Below are 21,704 nucleotides of genomic sequence, written 5' to 3'. Positions count from 1 at the left end.
GAATTGTTGAAGTAGTTTGTTCCATCGCCCACCCATTTACCATGCGTTAATTAAATTATTTATTCAAATGTGTATCGTTCTTTTTTTCATTTTCTTCGTCATCGCACCCCATTGGGGCGATTTTCTTTCAGCCATGAAGTCGTATTGTAAAAAGGCTGCGGCTATCAGGGGCTTTTTACGCAATGTATCTGTACATTTAGGCCAATGAAACTTGATTACCAGTTTCTCGCTCAGATTTTTAAAAATTTGATGCGGGCGAGCGGTTATTATTCATTATTCATTATTTTTCCAAAAGCACAACACACATCCAAACATGAAGATTTCTGCCAAAAAACAGTGAGATCTACACTGATTATTCTTGCATTAAATAGCTAAAGTACGTTACTAATCTATAACAAGTGATTTTTCCATTAGAGTATAGCTGATTGCTCTATTAGAGTAAAAGTGACTGTTGTATTAGAGTATTTCGATCTGAAATACCAATAATGAAATTCCATGCGGGTGTATCAAAAGCATGCGGGCGATGACGCGAAACTGCTAATCAAGTTTCACTAGCCTTAATTTCGCTAAAAGTTGCTTGTTAGTTTATGAGATCGCTTTTGTGCTCTTTGAAGATTCAAACTTGCCGCCATGACGTCGAGGTGTGAGGCGCCCGCCACAATTCCCAAACCTAAACAGTGTGGAAGTGGGCAAGGTCATTAGCCATAGCGAGCTGGCTGATTTGATAGACACTGTACTGTCAACACTTGGTTTAATTCTGATTTGTTTTAATTTCGCCACGGTATGCCTCGGTATGCCTCCACTGATCATGACTCGTCAGCATGACTCCGGCCCATGCAGGGCCGTACATAGCTATAGCCAGCTGTTTCATACCCACTGTAGTGATACAGTTGAAGTAATTTACTGCTACATTACCGCCCGTGCACGTCTCTAATCCCTTCAGTTCCTGTGAAGCTTCAGTGTTGACTTAAAAAGCCAGCATCAGCGCATCACCTTTCAGTCTCAGCACTTCGTAGACCCTCATGCAACCACCCACAATTATAGAAACTTTAATGATAGCATGATATATTGTAACAGTAAACATTTACATTATGATGATCCCATAAAATTAAAAAAAAAGACTACAATAGCACAAGAAGCCAGATACACTAGTGTTTGGCTATGAAGTACCACCAAGAGTTCATAATATAGTAGTGGGGTCTTAGTACCACATATTATTTTTCTTCACCATTTGCATGATTTGTCCATTGACCATAAACTCACCTGCCAACGGTCAAAACATCAGTATCCACCCTGCATATACAGAAAGGGATACAGCATGGTAAGGCACAGCTAACTAAAAACATGTAATCATAGTCAGACTAACATGTCAACAAACACTTACTTCCACTATTATGATTATTGTTAAAGTGAGCATCCAACATAGTCATTCCCATGATATATTCAACATACTGCAGCAGTTGATGACCAATTTTGGAGTATATTACTTGACTTCTTTTATGGTTCTCACCTACATAGTTAACATAACAATTTTTATTGCTAGGAGACATATAAACTAGGAGGGAGTAATGGTTATAGCATTATGGTAAACAAGTTACAACAGCAAAAGGAAATTAGCAGTGATTGGATAGTTGATAGATAAAAGTAGAAGACAATTTGTAGTTTTTCCAGTCCAGAGTTGATTGTTTGAGGATAAGCACATTAGCTGCTATAAGCATGAAAAAAGCAAGACAGACTAAATTTCAACACAAGGTTTATGATGCAAACTCATTATGCACCTACCAATGTGTTACCCTACCACCCCCCTTGGATATAAGGGGGGCTTTACAAGGCGAATTGACATGAAACTGCTGCTTCACTGTGGGGCATTTGACAATCATTCATTAGGCACCAAAGTATTTTTTCTACACTATGTCAAATCTCCCACGTTGCAACTGGAGCCAATGGTGGGGATTTGACACAATAGGTTTGCCCTATCATGGGGCATTTAACATTCGGTTGTGCCCACTATAGCGCCATATATGTCCGGGGGGGGGGGGGGTAGTAGGGCAATACATTGATACGTGGATTATATATATGGTGCATCTACAGGGATAAGTAGATTAAGCTCGTACCTTGCGGGCCTAAGCATGTTCCTCTCCTGTTTTGAAAACTAATCTTTTATTGCCTGCCCCTAACTGGAGTTTGCCTGACGCCTTCAACATCACACAAAGGTATCTAAAATGGTTAATTTAGTTTCGACCATTGGCAAACTACAACACTTAACAATTATATCAGAGTATACATAACTCTATATATCTGCCCAGTTACTACGTATATAGTAGGGTCCATGGTTGTCTCAGATCTGCTCATATTATTATCACATCAATCAATTGATGCATAGTAATTACGGTATACTGTATGTACGCATTGAGCTGAGCCCTCAAAAATATTAACTCATTTGTAGTATTGACTTACCCGCTAATCATTCAAATGCCTGGCACATTATTTATAGCCAAAGTTTTCACCATACATTATAGGAAGCCATAAAAGTATATAGCCTATTAACCTTTCCTGAACTATTGGTGGAAGCACTTGTCTGCTCTTGACATCTTTGTTGTCATCACCAACCATCTTGGTTGGTTGAAACGTTGAGAAAAAATCCTTTTCCATTTTTAGCTGTTTTCTTAGGGTTCAGCTCAACTTGTTCGCGGTCTGACCCACACAGCTAGAACAAGCCTGCTAGCTACGATGCTCTGGCCTACACAAGCATAGTATATAATCCCAGGAAGCTACTATGGCATAGGAGATTCCTGTCTAAAATTACGACCGTAGTTATATAGCCATTTACAATGACATAGCTATACACGTACTTACCCGGCAATTCGCTGGGAGAATAGTGTGATGCATTCAGTGCCGTCAGGTGGCATGTCCATTCCGAGGCATACATTCAGCAACAACTCGCAGCTGATTCGGCCCCACTTGTCGTGCACAGATTTCGACTAGACTAATTATATCACCAACCCACTGCTTCAGTAAGAACAGTAGCCTCGACTTTGCTTACGTGAAACATCACGCAAGATATCACGTGAGTCCTTGCGGGAATTTGAACATTATTTTCACAGTTTGAATGAATTTTCTCTTTTAGCAAGTCACTTTTAGTAGCACTTTTAAACTGAACTTGGAAGCTTTTGCTACTAATTTAGCTAACTAATCTGTTGCTGAAGCTGTTATTATGCATGCATGCATGCGTGCAGTGTCTCCTATGTAATATAATACCTAACTGTATGTTCTCTATTCAACAAAAAGTAGTGATATCCTGTGCCAAAAACAGCCCAGCTGTAAAAAAAGGCGAGGCCAAGAATGCACAAGTACATGTTCATGGAGTAACTACAACCAAAAGATATGATATCAAAATCTGGCCAAGAAAGCCTTTACAGTATAGGCACTTTTGTGCATCCATTTTCTATATGCTTCATATTATCACATCCAGCTAGTTGTACATGTGTGCTTGCAATATAAACAATACTACTGAGATGATAAAAGATATTACACTGCATTGTTACAAAAATTACAAATTTACAATTGGTTTCTACTTGGCCATCTTTTTGCACTGTATATTAAAATAAAAGAAGGCCAGGTAGAAACCAATTGTAAATTTTTAGTTAAATTAATTTTGGTAACAATGCAGTGTATAATCTTTTATCATCTCAGTAGTATTGTTTATATTGCAAGCACACATGTACAACTAGCTGGATGTGATAATGTGAAGCATATAGAAAATGAATGCACAAAAGTGCCTATACTGTAAATTCTTTCTTGGTCAGATTTTGATATCATGTCTTTTGGTTGTAGTTACTCCTTGAACATGTACTTGTGCATTCTTGGCCTCACCTTTTTTTACAGCTGGGCTGTTTTTGGCACAGAATATATACATACACATTACACAACATACAGTTACACATTATGGTATATGCAACAATGCATCTTATAGATCACAGACCATTGGCAACCACCGAAAATAATTCCAGCTAGCAAGCCAGGTGAAATACAAGGTACAGTAAAAATGTACAAAACATTGAACCAAGTACATGCACCCACTTTGCTACCCATTGGGCATGTATAACCAGTGCTATATCCAGCACTCAGAGCAGTGTGTATGCCCATGGAAATGATTCATATGCATACATACACAAGCAAGGGAGTTTAACTGGCATCAGAAAATCACAATACTTAAATAATTAATGCAACTTGCTTAAAAACAAAACAGATTAAGTTAGCTATAGTGGTATAAATTGATTTGTTTATATAGTAGGTGTGGCATGTCTCTGAAGATCAGTCAGCAATGAAGTGACAGAACAAGGTGGTGAAGGCGCAACTAGCAAATGATCCCAATCAATCCAATATGGCACAATAGACTCTATTAGTGCAGCGGCATAGTTCAACATATCAAGCCTATTATGTATTTTTGATAAAAGCACCAAATTTGGTACACATGTAGGGTAATACCTAATAATCATTTATGGATACGGAGGCACTCACAAATGTACTCACAGTAGTCATAGCAACTGTTTGCAAAATGGCTGCTACTGAACACACTATTTCTTGTTGCAACAACTGAAAACTTTGCCACAACAGTATACAATAACCAAATAAACATATAAAAAAGTAAACAACTACACAACGACAATTAAGGAAACAAATTATATGCATAGAGAACACATGGCATCTATTCTAAATAGAGCACTGTCAAAGCACATGGTACATTTTAAGCACTGTGCAGCTCAGCAGTTTTTAGTTTGGTTTCTTATTGAAAGTTCTAAAGTTAGCAGTTACAGAAAGGTTTTGTTTGCATGTGTATATATATTATGCATGCAATATAATATATATTGTACCATTGACAGTGTAGTTATCAGGTCATTTTTAGTTCTATTGAACCCAGTGTTGCCTAGCTAGCTTGTCAACACAACCATGTCATCCTCCAAGAAGTTTAAACTTATTGACACTTGGGAAACATATTCATCTCAACATCTACCTGGTACAAACTGGGAGCTTTGTGTTATATGTCAGGAAGTGACAACAGAACCACTTACTTCTCCTTTGAATTCAAAAAGGAATGACATTGGAAAGGGATATCAATCACTTGCTGAAACCCTGGTCAAATTTGATGAATTGGGAAAGTTACCAAGGACTTGCAATTAGACAGACTGAACGAAGGACAAGGTATTGAAGCATCTATGATTACCAAAAAGACTAAGTGGCATAAGACATGTAGGCTTCGTTACAACAACCAAATGCTACAAAGAGCAGGAAAAAGGGAGCATCAAAGCCCAGAAATAGATGATGCTCCATACAAGTGTAGTAGATTGCAGTCTTTACTTAAGTCTGGTGGAGAATTGTGCTTTTTCTGCAGTGAAGAAGGTGGTACTGATGGCGTACATGAGGTGACGACTTTTCAAGTGGACCAATGTGTATGCAAGTGTGTTAAACTCACTGGAGACAGTTTTCTCTTGGTCAAACTGAGTTTAGTTGATATGGGTAGCCTTGGAAACTAAGTACTGCACCAAGTGTTTATTGGCTCTGTGAAGTGTGATGAAGTGAGATGTTGAACTCTTTGCAAGATAATGTATCAGCTATCAGACACGTGGTGGAAAGCTGGAAGAATTTTTCCAGCATGAAATTCAAGCATCACTATCTGTTGCAGGGAGACTTCATCAAGGTACCAAAAGTGACATGCTAGTGCGTCTGGATGATCTTTATGAGACACAGTCTGAAGCACACAAAGTCTCCACTGTTGTCATTGATGGAGCTGCTATTGTTCAAATGCTGAAGCCAGGTGCTGCAGAGACATTTGAGCAATACGCTCATCAAGTCTTTCTCCCTTACATCTTAGGACAACTTCAACATGCATCACGGCTAGATCTGGTGTGGTAGCTGACTCTCTCAAAACAACAACCAGGGCAAAATGAGGAAAAGGAATACATTGACATGTTGCTGAATCTACACCCATACCAGAAACTGGCAATACTGTTGCGAGTAGACCTCAACAAGAAAGTTTCCTCTCAAAGGCACTCGTCGAGTCATTCAAAGACAGTAACAAAGAACTGGTTGTCACAGATGGGGTTCAGGTTCTTTGTGTGCCACAACAACAAGACACTCACTTAATTGGTCCATGCAGCCTAGAAGAGGCTGACAGTTGCATGATCCTGCATGCTGCACATGTTGCACAACATGGCCATCATCAAATACTAGTATGTACTGTTGATACAGATGTTGTGGTGTTGCCAGTTATGGTAGCTGAAACTCTACCAGCTAAACATGAAGTTTGGGTAGAATTTGGAGCAGGAAAAATTCCGATACTTAGCAGTCCATCAAATTGCAGTTCGTTCAGAATCAGAGAAGTCGCATGCCCTTCCTCTGTTCCATGCACTAACTGGGTGTGACACTGTGTCAGCATTTGTTGGATATGGAAAGAAAACTGCATGGGCTATATGGAATTCATTCCCAGAACTTACTAATGCACTGCTGGAGCTAGCACATAAACCAACTGAGATTTCAAAACAAGCTATGCATGTCATTGAGAGGTTTGTCATCCTTATCTATGACCGAACAAGCACCTACACTGATGTTAACCAGGCTAAGAAGAAGCTCTTTGCAAAGACAGCATCTGTAAAGAGAATTCCACCAACACTCGCTGCTCTAGAGCTGCATGTCAAGTCAGCTTCTGGTCATGTCTGGGGTCAAGCACTTACTTCAGACCATGTAGCTTCTCCAAGTATATAGTTAGGGTTGGATCAAGTGGCCTATGTGAACCACACTGGATCACACTTCAAGAAGCATCAAAGACCTGTTATGAGCTGATCTGTTGTGGCTGCAAGAAAGGGTGTCATACCAACTGCACGTGCAAAATGGCTGATCTTCACTGCTCTCTGCAAGTGTGAGGGAGAATGTCCGATAAACTGAATAAAGTTCAATGTTTGTATCACACAGAGAGCTTGTAATATATTATTCTAGTATTTATAACTATAATAATCAATTGTGCAGTAATTGTCTATTATGAATAAGATAAATGACCAATATTTGTATTATTCATGTCAATAAAGATTTAGCATGATTCTACTAGAAGAAATGCAGTCATTTTTGTACAGAATTGCTGCCATGAACTTTTCATTGGTAGCACTGAAATTCCTAATAGTGGTCTGAAATCATTTGCGTGGCAGCCATTTTGTAAAATTTTGCTATGACTACTATGAGTACACTTGTGAATGCCTCCATATCCAAAAATAATTGTTAGGTAATAATCTACATGTGTACCAATTTTGGTACTTTTATCAAAAAGTGCACAATACTTTTGGTATGCCGCCGCACTATATTGTAACTAGAGGCCACCAATAAATCAGTGGTGTGACATTGGCACTAGTTGGCATAGTGATCACAGTCTATAATATCAAGACTCACGGTAGTGAGTCGCGCGGCCAGTAAAGCAGAAACGCGCGCCGCAGACAATAAATGACGCGACCACTACGTGAGGATTTTACAGGAACGAACGTTGTCAAATTCGGCCTTCCTGTAACTAACCCGCCACTTACGCTATCCCTCTGAAACTCTAGGGTTGAACTCATCGTGTCACTAGTAACTACCACACAAGCAGTGAAGCAAATCCATGCCGATTGTTTCGTGATCGAGATTGCCGACATCAAAGGGGAAGTTTCATTTATTTTTAATTTTTTTTATCGCATGCGGTTAGACGCAACCGCATGTGTATGCCTTGCGTTCCTTTGTGCATTCCGAACATTGATTGCCCTGCTATCGCTTCAGTATTCACTCAATCGCCTCAAGATTCACATCATCGATTTCACCATACATGATTACCCTACAGTCTTAACTTCAGCACCAAACGAAGTTTCAGTCGTCCTCAGTCGACCTAGAGGCCAAATACAAATCCCAGATTGTTGTTTTCCGCAATACTCGCTTGGCATGTAGGGCAATGTATCTTTAAACTGTTCTAAAAGTTTCGTTCAGATTGAAACCTATGTTTTCGAGAATGGCTAGTTTGAAATTTGAATTTAGTCGCCCCCACGTAATTTGCTCTCTAAGAATTTTACTCGGAATTTAAAGAATGACGCAAAGCACAACTGCGGTCACTGGGTATTGATGAACTGGCGCTCTATGTAGTTAATCAGTGCATATAGCCACAAAGAAGTGTGCTGCCATAGATTATAGTCCACAGATATGATCTATGGTGCTACATACCATCGTTCGTTTTTAAATTTGAATTTAGTCGCCCCCACCGTGACGTAATTTGTCCTCTAAGGGCGCGGCTTAAAGAATGACACAGAGTACAACTGTGGTTACCAGTTGTTGACACAAGCTGCGAGTAATTAGCACATGTAGCTAGCCAATTGTCACCATGCATTATTGCATTTTACAGCACTCCCACACAAAACTTACACATGTAATTACAACATACAGAGGACACATGAATACCAAACACTTTTCACAACAATAATGTAAGAATTGTACAATAATGACTGTAATATAACTGCTATGAAAATGTTTTCCAGTGGCCCGCCATGGTAGCAAGTCTCACATGACGGCATGTATATTCATCCAAACACAATGGGAATAACAAGTAAGTATGATAACAAGTTGATATGACTCCATTTGTAGAATCCAGATGAGTGGGTGTTGCTCCAGTATGTCTAAACAGTTAACAAACATTCCTGTTATAAATACGTGCTAGAGTTGCAATATAATAGTATAGTATTTAAATGCAACAATACATAGTCTCCATTACATCACTATCAAACGACACTAAGTGGAAGATAATGTTGCATCTCTAGTATGTACACTCTATCAGTACAACCTGTCTTAATGGCCACCAGTATAGAAAGACAACCTCTCTTGAAAAGCCAATTCCAATTGAGAATTTATACACTGTTACCTGTTTAATGAGTGAAGGTGGCAATAAACAAGTTCCACCGTAACTTATACACGTGATGTGATCCTGTATATTCTGTCAGTGGATGAGATCCACTTGGCCAGGACAAAATGTGACTCAAATGTCCTGGATGATCCATACTCAACCCACTTATGACCCAGTGGCACAATGGAACTGAGTATATAGAATACAATTATATTTATTTCTAAGATGTGTGGATGTGTGGACACATTACAACACATTACATGTACATACAAGACATGCTACGTACTGTTTTAGCAATTCAAGTCACCAAATTATGTACGGACCAGTCAACAATGCTTTATAGTGCCCATCAGTAAACCTGAAGAAAAGTTATGAAAAATAAAATTCACATAAGTACAATGAAGCCTCATTAATATGGCCAGCTGTGGAACCAAAAAAATTGGCCTGAATAACAAGGTGGCCTTATTAATGAGGTCATAAAGTACTGCTTAGCTATATTTGGGATCTACTAGAGGTGGCCAATATAATGAGGTGGTCTTATTAAAGAGGTGGCCACTAAGTGAGGTTTCAATTAAAGAGGTGGCCACTAAGTGAGGTTTCACTGTACATACAGTTCACAATCACAATGGTGAACAATATTAATGGTTAACAATATACACTGAAACCTGCAGGTCACTTCTTGTGGAAGATTGCTCTCTACACTAAATGACACATTCAGAGATTGTATTTAGATGGATGATACAGTAACACATTGTGACTTCAATACTCGTGATGTGTCAATGCTAGGCAGCAACCATATACACGGCACTGCCAATGCACAACATCACACTTGCTCGCACACACAATTTCGCTCAAGATTTTACAAATTGATAATTAAGAGGTGTGGAAACTAGCTGTTCACTCGAAAGACTGTGTGGCCGCTGTTTTCCTTCTGTACAAGTGGCCACCAAGACAGGTCCACTGTGGATGAAAGCCATGCAGGCATTAGATATTTGGTATTTTATGTGTTGAAGGCATTCCAGGGCCTCCGGTAGTCTCAAATCTCACCACAGTTTACCTCAGGCAGTGTTGTGGTTACCACTAAACCACCGGAATGCTGTGCTATGTTCATCTTATGCTTGGCTACTGTATTGTAGAACTGAAATGGATACTCTGAAAAATATATCCTATGGATAATGACTTCATCACTTTCTTCATCAGGAGCTTATAAGGACCAATAGTGAAACTTTTACACTTTGGGCTGACAGCCAACTGCCTAAGTCTTAAGCAGTGCCTTTGGTGCTCTAACAGATTGGCTGCCCCCTTGCTGCCAGCACTCACTGTCTCATACGCTGTCACACACTAAATCCATCTCTATAGCCAGTTAGAACAGCATGCTTCTTACCTTTTTTAAGGCCGCAAAATGCAGCCACCTCTTTAAAAAGCTAGGTCAGAAATTTTTTGTCCCTACGGCCTGAATAATGACCAGTTTTCACTGTACTATTAGTGATTAGTGATCATGGAGGATTATTTATTAAGATACTAAGATATACAAACGCTACAACCTCTAAATATAGCAGTAAATTTTTTTACCCTGGTCCAATGTCTCGTAATAATTGTGAGAGACTCTACTGTGACAAATACATGTTTATCATGATATGTACTAATTGCCTTTTTACAATTAAGTTTTACAACAGAAATACATGTATAGTTAAACTCACCAATTGTGACTAAATCCCTTCAACACGAAAAGACAAGTAATGAGACAACCTTGGAGACAACAGCCTCACAAGCCTATTCTTGTGCGCTTATTTAGTAGTAATAAAAATTTTAAAGGCGTTTATTTACAACAGGACATAATTACGCGCCCTTCTATTGTCTCTGTACATACTTGCCTTTCTTTACTATTCTCATTTCATTTCACAAGATCTCTTGGCAGGGGCGTAGCTTCTTCACTTGAATTAGTCAATGCTTGAAGTAGATCGAGATACTCTAATAGAACAGTCACATTTCTACAAGTGCCATATTTTTATATTGTAAAGTCTGTAAGTAGCTAGTAATTTAAACTATACAATCCGATGCTAAGCAGAAGTTGTAACTATGCTAAATATTGATTGCTGTGTTACAGCTGTTTTGTGACTGCTCTAATAGAGTATCTTGATCGTTTTAATGCAGTACAAGATGAAAGGTAAAGTGTTATTAAGGGTTTACTAGTTAAAATGGGTGGTAGTTGACTGCAGTTGCATGCCACTAACAGGGCCGTCCAGAGAAATTAGAGAGCCCAGGGAAAAGAGTTAAAGAGGGGCCCAGGGGCAAGGAAGAGTCTAGATCCTGACTGCTCTATTAGAGTATATCGATCTTTCTTTAAACAGGTATTCAAGGGACCCCTTTCGGGCTGGGGCAGGGGGAAAAATACCCCAGTTACCCCCCCCCCATGTGGGCGGTCCTGTCCACTAAAATTACAGTTATATTTTAATATTCTGTCATTGTAATCTGGGGTTTCTGTCAAAACCATGGAAACTCACTTACTGTTATCAACAGTGCATTGCTTATTCTAACAAAAAGTATTGAAATCCCATCCAAAAACAGCTTATAGCTGTAAAAAAAGTGCGCGTCCAAGTAAAGCAGAGTTAACTGCGACAAAAAGTAATGATATCATAATGCGGCCATGTGCGAGGTGTGCAAGTTGTAAAATTAATATTAGCTAATCAGATAATACAATGTTATTGTTAAAGTGTTAATGAGAACTATGTGATGCTGCTATTTTTAAGTGTGTGAGCATCTTCATAAATGCCACACAAATTTAATTCTCAATAAAGCAATGTGTATAGATTCTCTGATAGCAATAAATAGTTTGAGTTTGGCCGTCTTTCCTGTATACGGCAATGCTACGAACAAAGGAAAGGTGGCCAAACTCAAACTATTTATTGCTATCAGAGAATCTATACACATTGCTTTATTGAGAATTAAATTTGTGTGGCATTTATGAAGATGCTCACACACTTAAAAATAGCAGCATCACATAGTTCTCATTAACACTTTAACAATAACATTGTACTATCTGATTAGCTAATATTAATTTTACAACTTGCACACCTCGCACATGGCCGCATTATGATATCATTACTTTTTGTCGCAGTTAACTCTGCTTTACTTGGACGCGCACTTTTTTTACAGCTATAAGCTGTTTTTGGATGGGTTACACATACAGGAAATATACACTGTATAGTTACACATTGTTGTGTAATAATATAGCAGCAATGCATCTTCTTGTTGATTGCAGATTATTGGCAACAGACTCCTTAAAACTTATTTGTTATTTACGTGTGGGGTGGCTTCTGACTCTCCTACAATTACTCGTGGACGTTCACTAATCTTCTCCTTCATGAATTAGTCCTAAAAGTAAAACATGGGTGTGGTACTGGACGTTATATAGAATTACACGTACGCTACACTGTAAATACAGTAGTGGTCACAACACACTAACACAGGTGTGATATTGCTGTCCAAATTGGCACATCCTTATAATAGCGTGACCATACATGTGCATCTGAAAAAATTACTTATGCATTCAGGAGTGTATCGATAGCATGTGACAGCTTTTATACTACCCTTATATTCACACACACACGCACGCACGCATGCACGCACGCACGCACCACACACACACACACACACACACACACACACACACACACACACACACACACACACACACCCTCGCACACACACCCTTGCATGCACATACACACACGCACAAGCACATACATACATGCACAAGCACATACACACACAGAGACACAGCCACAGACACACACATACAGACACACACACAGACACACCTGTCCTGTCCTGTCGAAATAGCTGCCGACTATCGGTCACGCTTGTCCTGTAATGGACAGTAGGTTAAACACTTGGTGTACTTCTGTATAATTCCACCATTACTCCTAAACCATCTTGTACATATCTGACACTGCACCGCTCCTCTTTACTCACTCACAAGCTTCCTTCTCCCATCTAGGAATTTGTGTCTATTCTTATCACATTCCCTCCAAAAAGTTCTACTGCATACTGCATACAATACGTTCTTTGCTAATGATGAGCCCTAAGCTGCCTGAACTTCTTTTTGATATGATTCCACCTTGCCTTGATAAAGTGCTCTCCACTCTGACCTGGATCTCCTAGCTACTTCATACCATTCATTTAAAAAGAATGGTTTTGGGTATCCTGTTGTTTGCCATCTTAGCCAAATGACCAAGCCACTCAAGCCTCTTATTTTGATCTTATCTGCAATCAAATCCATATCTCCCCATCTTCTTCTAACTTCTGTCATTGTGATGTGCTCTGACCACTGCGTTTGTTGGAAATGACAAGGATAATCCTAATACACCTATGATGGAATGTGCTAAGTTTTCTGTCGTGTTTCTTCAGAGGGATCCAACATTCTGCACCATGCATCAACACAGATATCACACAGGCATTGTATATCCTCTTCTTAATTGATAGACTTAAGTTTCTATCCATAAACACAGCCTTCCTCAGGGCACCAAAAGGTTTGGAGACTTGAGCTACCCGTCTGTCAATATCCACATCCATCCTCCCTGACCTTGCCATTGGTGATCCAAGATATGGAAACTCGTTGACTGCTTCAATATCCCCACCCTCTAAACCAATTGGCTCTTGATTACACACCTCAACTGATCTGCCTGTCACCATGTGTTTAATCTTTGGTATGCTGACTGTCAAGCGAAAGTCCTTGCTAACTTGCTGATATGCACACACTGCAGTCTCAGCACCAGATCTTGCTGATGCCAGAAGAGCACCATCATCAGCAAATAAACACTCTGTCAACCACCTTAACATTGCATTCCTAGTGTATCTTCTAAACAGCCACTGGTCATACTTATAATGGACTGTAATACCTGTATATACCATCTACACCTTCTAATTTGGCAAGCCATCTCTCTACCAATAATCATGTATACAAATTGAACAACACTGGTGCCATGCAGCATCCCTGTCTCAAACCATTCTGCACACTAATCTCCTCCAAAACCACTTTATTTTATCTAACTTTGGCCTTAGTATATATCCTCATGAAAGGATCTTATCAATTCAACTAGTGACTCGGGCACACCTAAGCTAGCCACATCGCCTCCCTCAGAACTGAATCATAAGTTTTCTTCAAGTCGATGAAAGTGTCGAAAACTTTAGATTGATGCTCCTATAACTTCTCAATCAACTGCCTAACAGTAAAGATCATGTCAGTGCAACTTCTCCCCTTCCTAAAGCCACATTGAGACTCTGGTAATTCATCTTCTGCCAACTTTTGCAATCTCTCCTATATGACTCTAGCTACAACTTTCCCTACTATATCAAGTAGATAAATACCTCTCCAATTGTCATAACTGGTGAGATCACCTTTCTTAGTATATAGGCACCAGCCTATTATGCTTTTAATTTTGCCTATTATGCTATGCTGCAGTGCTCAAATTTTTTGCCGATTATGCTCATAATTATGCTCAAATTTTTCTGCAGTTCCCATGTTTTGTTACTTCCTAATGAATAATGATAAACTTTTGCTTATGAATAATTGGTTTAATGTAATTAATGCTCGCTGGGCATTATGAATTTGGTTGCATTGTAAACTATAATAATAGTCGCGTCAAATAACTATGTTCCACAGCTGTGCATGGCATCAACTGTTCTGTCCACCTTTTTCAGTGGCATGCATTTTTGCTTACAGTATGACATAATTATTCTGCCTATTATGCTAGCATTATGCTTGATGCTTTCAGGCATCTATTGTGCTTCAAATTATGCCAGCATAATAGGCTGGTGCCTATTTCTTAGGGATGGGAACCAATATTGCATCCCTCCAGTCATTAGGGACATGACCCTCTCTCCATACATTATGTACTAACTCAGGTAATCTATTAAAGAATTCAGCTTGACTACAAGCAGCCTTCACCATCTCTGGTAGTACACTGTATACCTGATTCACCAGTAGCCTTTTTATTTTGTATTATACTGATAACTCTATACAACTTTTCCACAGATGGTAATTCCTCCATTTCATCTCTTATTGGTCTCTGCCTTACTTTAGGCCCAGGCCTTGCGAATTTTTTTTTGGACGCACTTCTGACTTAGAAAATTTTTCATGTTTTGTGAACTTACCGTTTTTCTTTGTTTTACGGAAAGCAACATTGTTTGCGGAGAAGGAAAAGGTTACACTGAAACTATTCGCCCTAGTCTCGCGTGGCCAGACCGCTTTTTCTCCGTCACGGCGCTTATCGATTAGAGATTATAAGCGCCTACTCCGAAATAGGGTCTGGTCCAGAATCAATACGTAAACTCGTTTTCACACCCCAAGCAAGAGCTCGGGGTGTTTAATCAACTTTCGTCATATAACGTATACTTCCTTTTAATTTTCAAGCCACGTACGCACTGGAAATGCCATGAACGATAGCCGGTAGAGTGGATGAGAAACACTGAGGCTGGTTTTCTAAGGCTAAAAAGAACACGGGTTGATTCCTTGCTCAGTTCGCCTTTAGCCTTTTAGTTTTCACAAGGAATCGATCCGTGACCTTTTTAACTGTAGAAAACCAGCCTCAGTGTTTCTCATCGACTCTACCCAGTGGCGGATCCAGGGGGGGACACAGGGGGCACGTGCCCTCCCCCCCTCCCTCAAAAAATGTATATAAGATCGAGATACTCTAATAGAGCAGTCAATCACCAATCACTCTAATAAAGCAGTCACAGTGTTCATGGGGAAGTGTAGCTTACTTAGGAAGCTATAAATAGGATTTTATTTTACATAACATACGTGATATAATATATTTGGTAAAGGATAAGGCCAATGAAACTTGATTAGCAGTTTCGCGTCATCGCCTGCATGCTTTTGATACACCCGCATGGAATTTCATTATTGGTATTTCAGATCGAAATACTCTAATAGAACAGTCACTTTTACTCTAACAGAGTAATTAGTTATACTCTAATGGAAAAATCACTAGTTATAGATTAGTAACATACTTTAGCTATTTAATGCAAGAGTAATCAGTGTAGATCTCACTGTTTTTTGGCAGAAATCTTCATGTTTGGATGTGTGTTGTGCTTTTGGAAAAATAATGAATAATGAATAATAACCGCCCGCCCGCATCAAATTTTCAAAAATCTGAGCGAGAAACTGGTAATCAAGTTTCATTGGCCTAACTAGCTATTATTGTTGTGACCTTTTTTTTTTTTTTTTTGCTCTTCAACTTTTTTTCAGCAAGGTGCCCCCCCCCTCTTTCCAGACTCTGGATCCGCCCCTGCTACCGGCTATCGTTCATGGCATTTCCAGTGCGTACGTGGCTTGAAATTTAAAAGGAAGTATACGTTATATGACGAAAGTTGATTAAACACCCCTAGCTCTTGCTTGGGGTGTGAAAACGAGTTTACGTATTGATTCTGGACCAGACCCTATTTCGGAGTAGGCGCTTATAATCTCTAATCGATAAGCGCCGTGACGGTGAAAAAGCGGTCTAGCCACGCGAGACTATATTCGCCCCTCTGTATTAAGTGTGTTGGTCGTCTTCAAAGATGTTGTGAACAATGGACGAGATAGACATTTCTTCCCTGCCGCCCGCCTGTCATCTCAGAACACTGGCGTGACTCGTTGAAAACTTCTAGGCTATGGGTAAACACCTCGAACGGGCTCTGCCTTCTGTGTACACCCTCCAGTGCCTAACTGGTAAAGTAGATAATAACAACAACAACTTCGAGTGAAGGCCAAGGTGAAAGCATGTAAGGATAGAAGGACACTTATAAGAAGGTGTCACAAGTACTGCAAGTAATAACGACAGTTGGGAACTGAATAATATGTACTGTGTGGCTATTGAGAGCTGTAATGGTAGACTCTGGGTATCTAAATGTTTGTGTTATCTTTACAGCAACCAGAACTGAAGGTCTGCATGTACATCACTAATTACAATATGTAGCTACTCAGTGGATTTGAAAATATTGCTACTTGTGTACTATAGGAATAGTGTTTTTTGCTATAACATTTGTGGAGCTCCATTACAGTGAAACCTCTTTTTATGATTGGACACATCTTATCGAGTAGTCTAACACTGTACTGCCTGTTCCATCAATCATCAAGGATGTACCAGGGGCGGATCCAGACTTTATAAAAGGGGGGTTCCACTCTGGAATTGCAACTTCAGCGTAGCTGTAAGTCAAAGACCAAAAAAAAAGAAGGTCATTACCTGCTGACAATAGCTACCTCTCACCATAGATGTTCTCACCTACTACATTTCCTTATTTATAACTCCACATGTAACCTGCTACACTGCTCCCCTTAAGAATACTGTGACTGCTCTATTAGAGTATCTCGGTCTTGACTGCTCTATTAGAGTATCTCGAGTAAGAGAGGCTCTTTCAAAAGGGGGTTCCATGGAACTCTTTGGACCCCCCTTGGATCTGCCCCTGATGTACCCAGGTTTAGAATACAAGAAACAAGGTTAGGCCCAGAGGATTTAGTGTGGGGCCTTAGGCCACTCCAAATAAATTCTCTGTTTCCTGTCCACCGCCTGCATCTGGTTACTGTCAGCTCTAACTATTCCATATTCTTCCATTATTTTCCCGTTATTCTTGCATACTGACAGACACAGTAAAAGCCATTTTGAAACAGTGTCAGCAGTGCTATATAAAGTCAGCACAAACTTCACATTTGTGCTATTTTTGCAACTTAAAAAGGAAGAAACAAGCTTATGCATGCTTTTATGGTTGTACTAGGCAGACAATGGCTTGAAAAGCTGCCAATCGCCCACATGTAAATATGCTTGAGTCCAGGATGGGAAACAGAGAATTTATTTAGAGTGGCCTTAGCTATATACTTGCATAAGTTAGTGATGAATATGTAGCAGTTGGTATATTATGGTGAGTAGTAGTGGCAATATTGTGGTAATTAAGTGGCAGCTGGTGTCGACCACTGTGGGCACATCCCTGAATCATTTAACACTATCCCTTGATAGTCAAGCAACCTTGATTATAATTTTAGTTTAGATTTAGCCTTAATAAAATATACAATCTTTTGAGCATCAGGTTACAGAGTTTTCACTGTACTTGTGTTAGCATTTATTACACTTGTTCACAAAATTGATGCAACAGCTATTCAAACTTGACCACTACTCAGTATAAAACAATATTTTTTAATATTATGACACTGCTCAAATTCAGCCATTGTTAAAGGTGTGGTGGTGTTTAGCTACGTAAAAATGGTACTTGTATTATGCATGAAGTATATAATTATACTTGAGGCTTGGGACCTAATTAACATGGATGTTATATCATGGGGTGATCTTTCAACAAGGTCTTAAAATACACATGAGCTATGTTTGAGACCTACTTGAGTTGGTCACTTTAAATGAGATAATCTTATTAATGAGCTTGTCGAGTATACCTTAGCTATGTTTGGGACCTAGCTACTCAACGTGGTCGCTGTAATGAGGTAGTCTTAATGATCATGCAATACATCTTTAACTAGGGACATACTTGACATCATCACTATAATGAGGTAGTCTCAATGAGGTTGTCAAGTACACCTTAACTATGTTTGTTACTCAACGTGAGTATTACTATATTAAGCATTATAAGGTATCACTGTGTATGTATGCACTTGTCGTGTTCACATACTGATTTGGCTTCCACGAACACACAATTAAACTCATCTTTTGAATCGCTGGCTAAATAGACTACCACATTGGACCTAGAGAGTCTGATTTCTACAGTTTTGGTACTTTTATAACCATGGCTTTGTTGGAATTGATGTTTAGTGAGCTGGAAAACCATGAAGGGCCAGTCGCATATACACAAGAAGCCAGTACAAAACTTAACGCATTACTGTAGATTCATACATGAGATAACTTGGAGTGTGTGTATGAGGTCTGTAAAATAGTGTACTAGGAAAAGTAAATGCTATCACATGTTTTAAAAAGCTGCTAAAGATATGTGACTAGATTTGTTAGCTCACGTACGTATGTACATGCTTGTGAAATTCTCAGGTATCACATTAAAGTGTTCAAAAATGACAAAGCTATGTCCATCTATACCTTCGCTGCTTGAAGACATCTTACATTTGACAGCCTTGTACAAAGGCAGCTGAATGTATTGCTCAAGTGGAGCAAGGGAAATTATGTATGGATGTAACAATCAAGTTGCAGGGTAGTATACCAGAATTGCAGGTTGTGCCAACTGGTCAGATTTGGTAGATCCAATCAGATATTGCATATCAATATATGTGACCAGATTTGTGAAAAGGAATCTTCCACACACATCCAATTTACGTAATTTGACGATTAATAACTTAAGGTTGGAAAAAGATATTGACTTGAAATTTGGTCAGTAGTAAGTACTGACATAGCTTAATGGATGGAGACAATGTCAGGTTTATATGTTAACTGAACACTAAATTATGGTCTCCCAAGTTTAGAGAATTGGATGTGTGCGGAAGACCCTAATGCAAATCCGGTCACATATGGGCAAGAATTTTTTTTAATCTATAAAAGTAGTGTGGGTCAGTCAGGCCGTATTTTAGGCTGCTTGTGAAATGCAATTGAGCAATTTGCATATCTGATTTGCAAACATGAGTAAGCTGATTGCATTATTACAAAGGATGTGGTTGTAAAGAAATAGCTCACACATGCAAATCGCTGAATTGCATTCTGAAATCGATGGTAGAATTGAATTTGCATATGCAAAGTAGTTTTTAGTGTAAACAATTACTAAAACATACTGATATATGCATGTCTCTATTGGGTCACCATTTTCCAGCATTTTGTATTCCAAGTTGTATGTTTCCAATGAGGGAATGCCGTCTTTTTCCCTTAGCCTTTCTGCGTACCGGCATACAGTGTGTAAAGGAACTCTTTGCTGGACGGCCAGCTGTAATCTTCCCTATTCCACGTGACAATCCCGTTCTTCTCCGTCCAGCAGAAGCAGGTTGAATGGGAATTCTCTTGCCATGTCTTATTTGGCCACCCTGTATTCCTGTTGTGGTTCCCATTTCCCACCCAAATTGGTGAAAGGCTGATGACAACTTTGCAAGAGATCGATAATCAGATAATTTCTCAAATCTGGTTAGAAATTTATCGACTCCACTCATTAGTTGTGGATCACAGGAGGTTGTCAGTTTTTCCTTAAGAGTGTTCATTGCTTGATCCAATCTTACACACATCATTGCATTGCTTTTCCTTGCTTAACTCAGCATTGCTTGCTTGTTCATAGTTTTCCTTTCCATGACACCAGTTATTATCAAGTCCCACTGCGAGCCTTCCATAGTTTACTCTTCAACTTTATCTTCTTGACTAGTAAGTCGTTCTATTTGCTTTTGATTGATGGATGCATAAAAGGCAATGTCATCACTAGCATTTACTCCAAGAGCTAATTTAGCCAGATTATGTTTAGCAGTTGCAGACATCATGGTGACAAAATTGCATGAGTCATCTCCATAAGTAAGTATGACAGCAGCTTGATGCGCACATGGAGAACCATCTTTACCTTGCAGACATGTACATACCCCTATTGCAACATTGGTGTCGTAGAATTTGCTTCGATCTTTTCGGCTTGGCACTTTGTACCACCCTTCTTGGTCACTTTATGTTATACTATCTTGGCAAACTTTTTTCGCATTTATCCCTTGAAATCTCAAAGCAATGTAAGTTTGTAATCGGCCATTAACTATACTTACCAACTTTCGCTTGCAGTACAACTCTAGTATTTCAATAATAAAGTAAAACATTTGTATCAATAATAAAGTAAAACATTTGTACTAAATTATATGCTTTAACTCAACAAAACACCATTTCTTTTATTATTTTTATACCTGCTTCAGCATAGTTATTTGTATGATTTCCTCTTATCAATAAGGTCTGACGATAACAGTGTGCCCAGCTGAATCGCTTTTCCCATATTTTCTTAAGGTGCTTGATAAAATTTGGATATTTATTTGCAGTTACTGAGGTAAGTAGGTGTTCGAACTGTGTCTGTAATGCAGATTCTGTTTTGCAGTACGTAAGAGATCTCACATCTTTAATTAGTGATAGTCTATCAGCATTTGTTATCTTGTTTTGGCCATTGTGAAGCCACGTCCACTGTCTTTGTAAGAAATGAAAGGTGCACAATAATATCCGAGCTGATGGCCATGATTTCAAAAGAGCAGTATGCTCTACCACACTGTCGTCAATCATGAACACCGCTAGACCAGTTTGCATGCCACTTCCAAAAAATGCAGAGCTAGGAAAAACCTGTTTGACTAATTCCAATGCTTGGCATACATGTCTTCTGTTTCATTTGATACCATGAAAACTGCTAGTGGTATACCCGAGCAAGCTGTTGTTGTTGACAACACAGGTAATGATGTGTTAAATCTATCTAATGACGATGATGAGTCACAAAATACTATTTCGCTTGATTGGCATACGTCTTTATGAGCTCTGGCCATCAGTGGAGTGCAAATGGCTAATATCATTGGATTAACTCTCTTCCTTTTCTTGCATTTAGGTTCTTCACCTGCCTCTGTATCTGTGTCGACTATATCATCAGCTTCTGATAACAGCTAGTGATCGAGCTGAAACTCATGGGTTTTTCCTCATGAATGTATGAGGTTTTTTCCCTGGAGATGGGGGCCCTAGCCATCTCCTAAATGAGGCTAAACCATTTTATTGCTGGCTCCGGCTCGTATTTTATTGTCTTGTAATTTTATTGAATTTTGCAAAATAAATTATTTTTTCAATAATACATTTTTTTTAAATTCATTACAACAACTGATAAGGTTTCA

The 21,704-nt window shown here is 39.1% G+C and overlaps 1 long non-coding RNA gene and 1 pseudogene across 2 annotated transcripts; both read right to left on the bottom strand.

Annotated features, from left to right (window-relative positions):
• Positions 1–8,435: 8,435 nt before the first annotated feature.
• Positions 8,436–11,062, bottom strand: LOC136247292 (uncharacterized). 2 transcript variants are annotated; one of them, XR_010697318.1, is made up of 3 exons: positions 10,606–11,062; positions 9,192–9,263; positions 8,436–8,681 (listed from the first exon to the last, which is right to left on the bottom strand). It is a non-coding gene; the product is annotated as an uncharacterized lncRNA (long non-coding RNA). The 2 variants fall into 2 exon arrangements; XR_010697319.1 differs by lacking the exon at positions 8,436–8,681 and adding an exon at positions 8,816–9,094.
• Positions 11,063–13,213: 2,151 nt separating this feature from the next.
• On the bottom strand, positions 13,214–14,958 carry LOC136248086 (uncharacterized; annotated as a pseudogene).
• Positions 14,959–21,704: the final 6,746 nt, after the last annotated feature.

This window comes from Dysidea avara, chromosome 2, assembly GCF_963678975.1.
Source record: "Dysidea avara chromosome 2, odDysAvar1.4, whole genome shotgun sequence".
In the NCBI taxonomy this organism is placed as follows: Eukaryota; Metazoa; Porifera; class Demospongiae; order Dictyoceratida; family Dysideidae; genus Dysidea; species Dysidea avara.
This window is presented reverse-complemented; position numbering and strand designations above follow the sequence as displayed.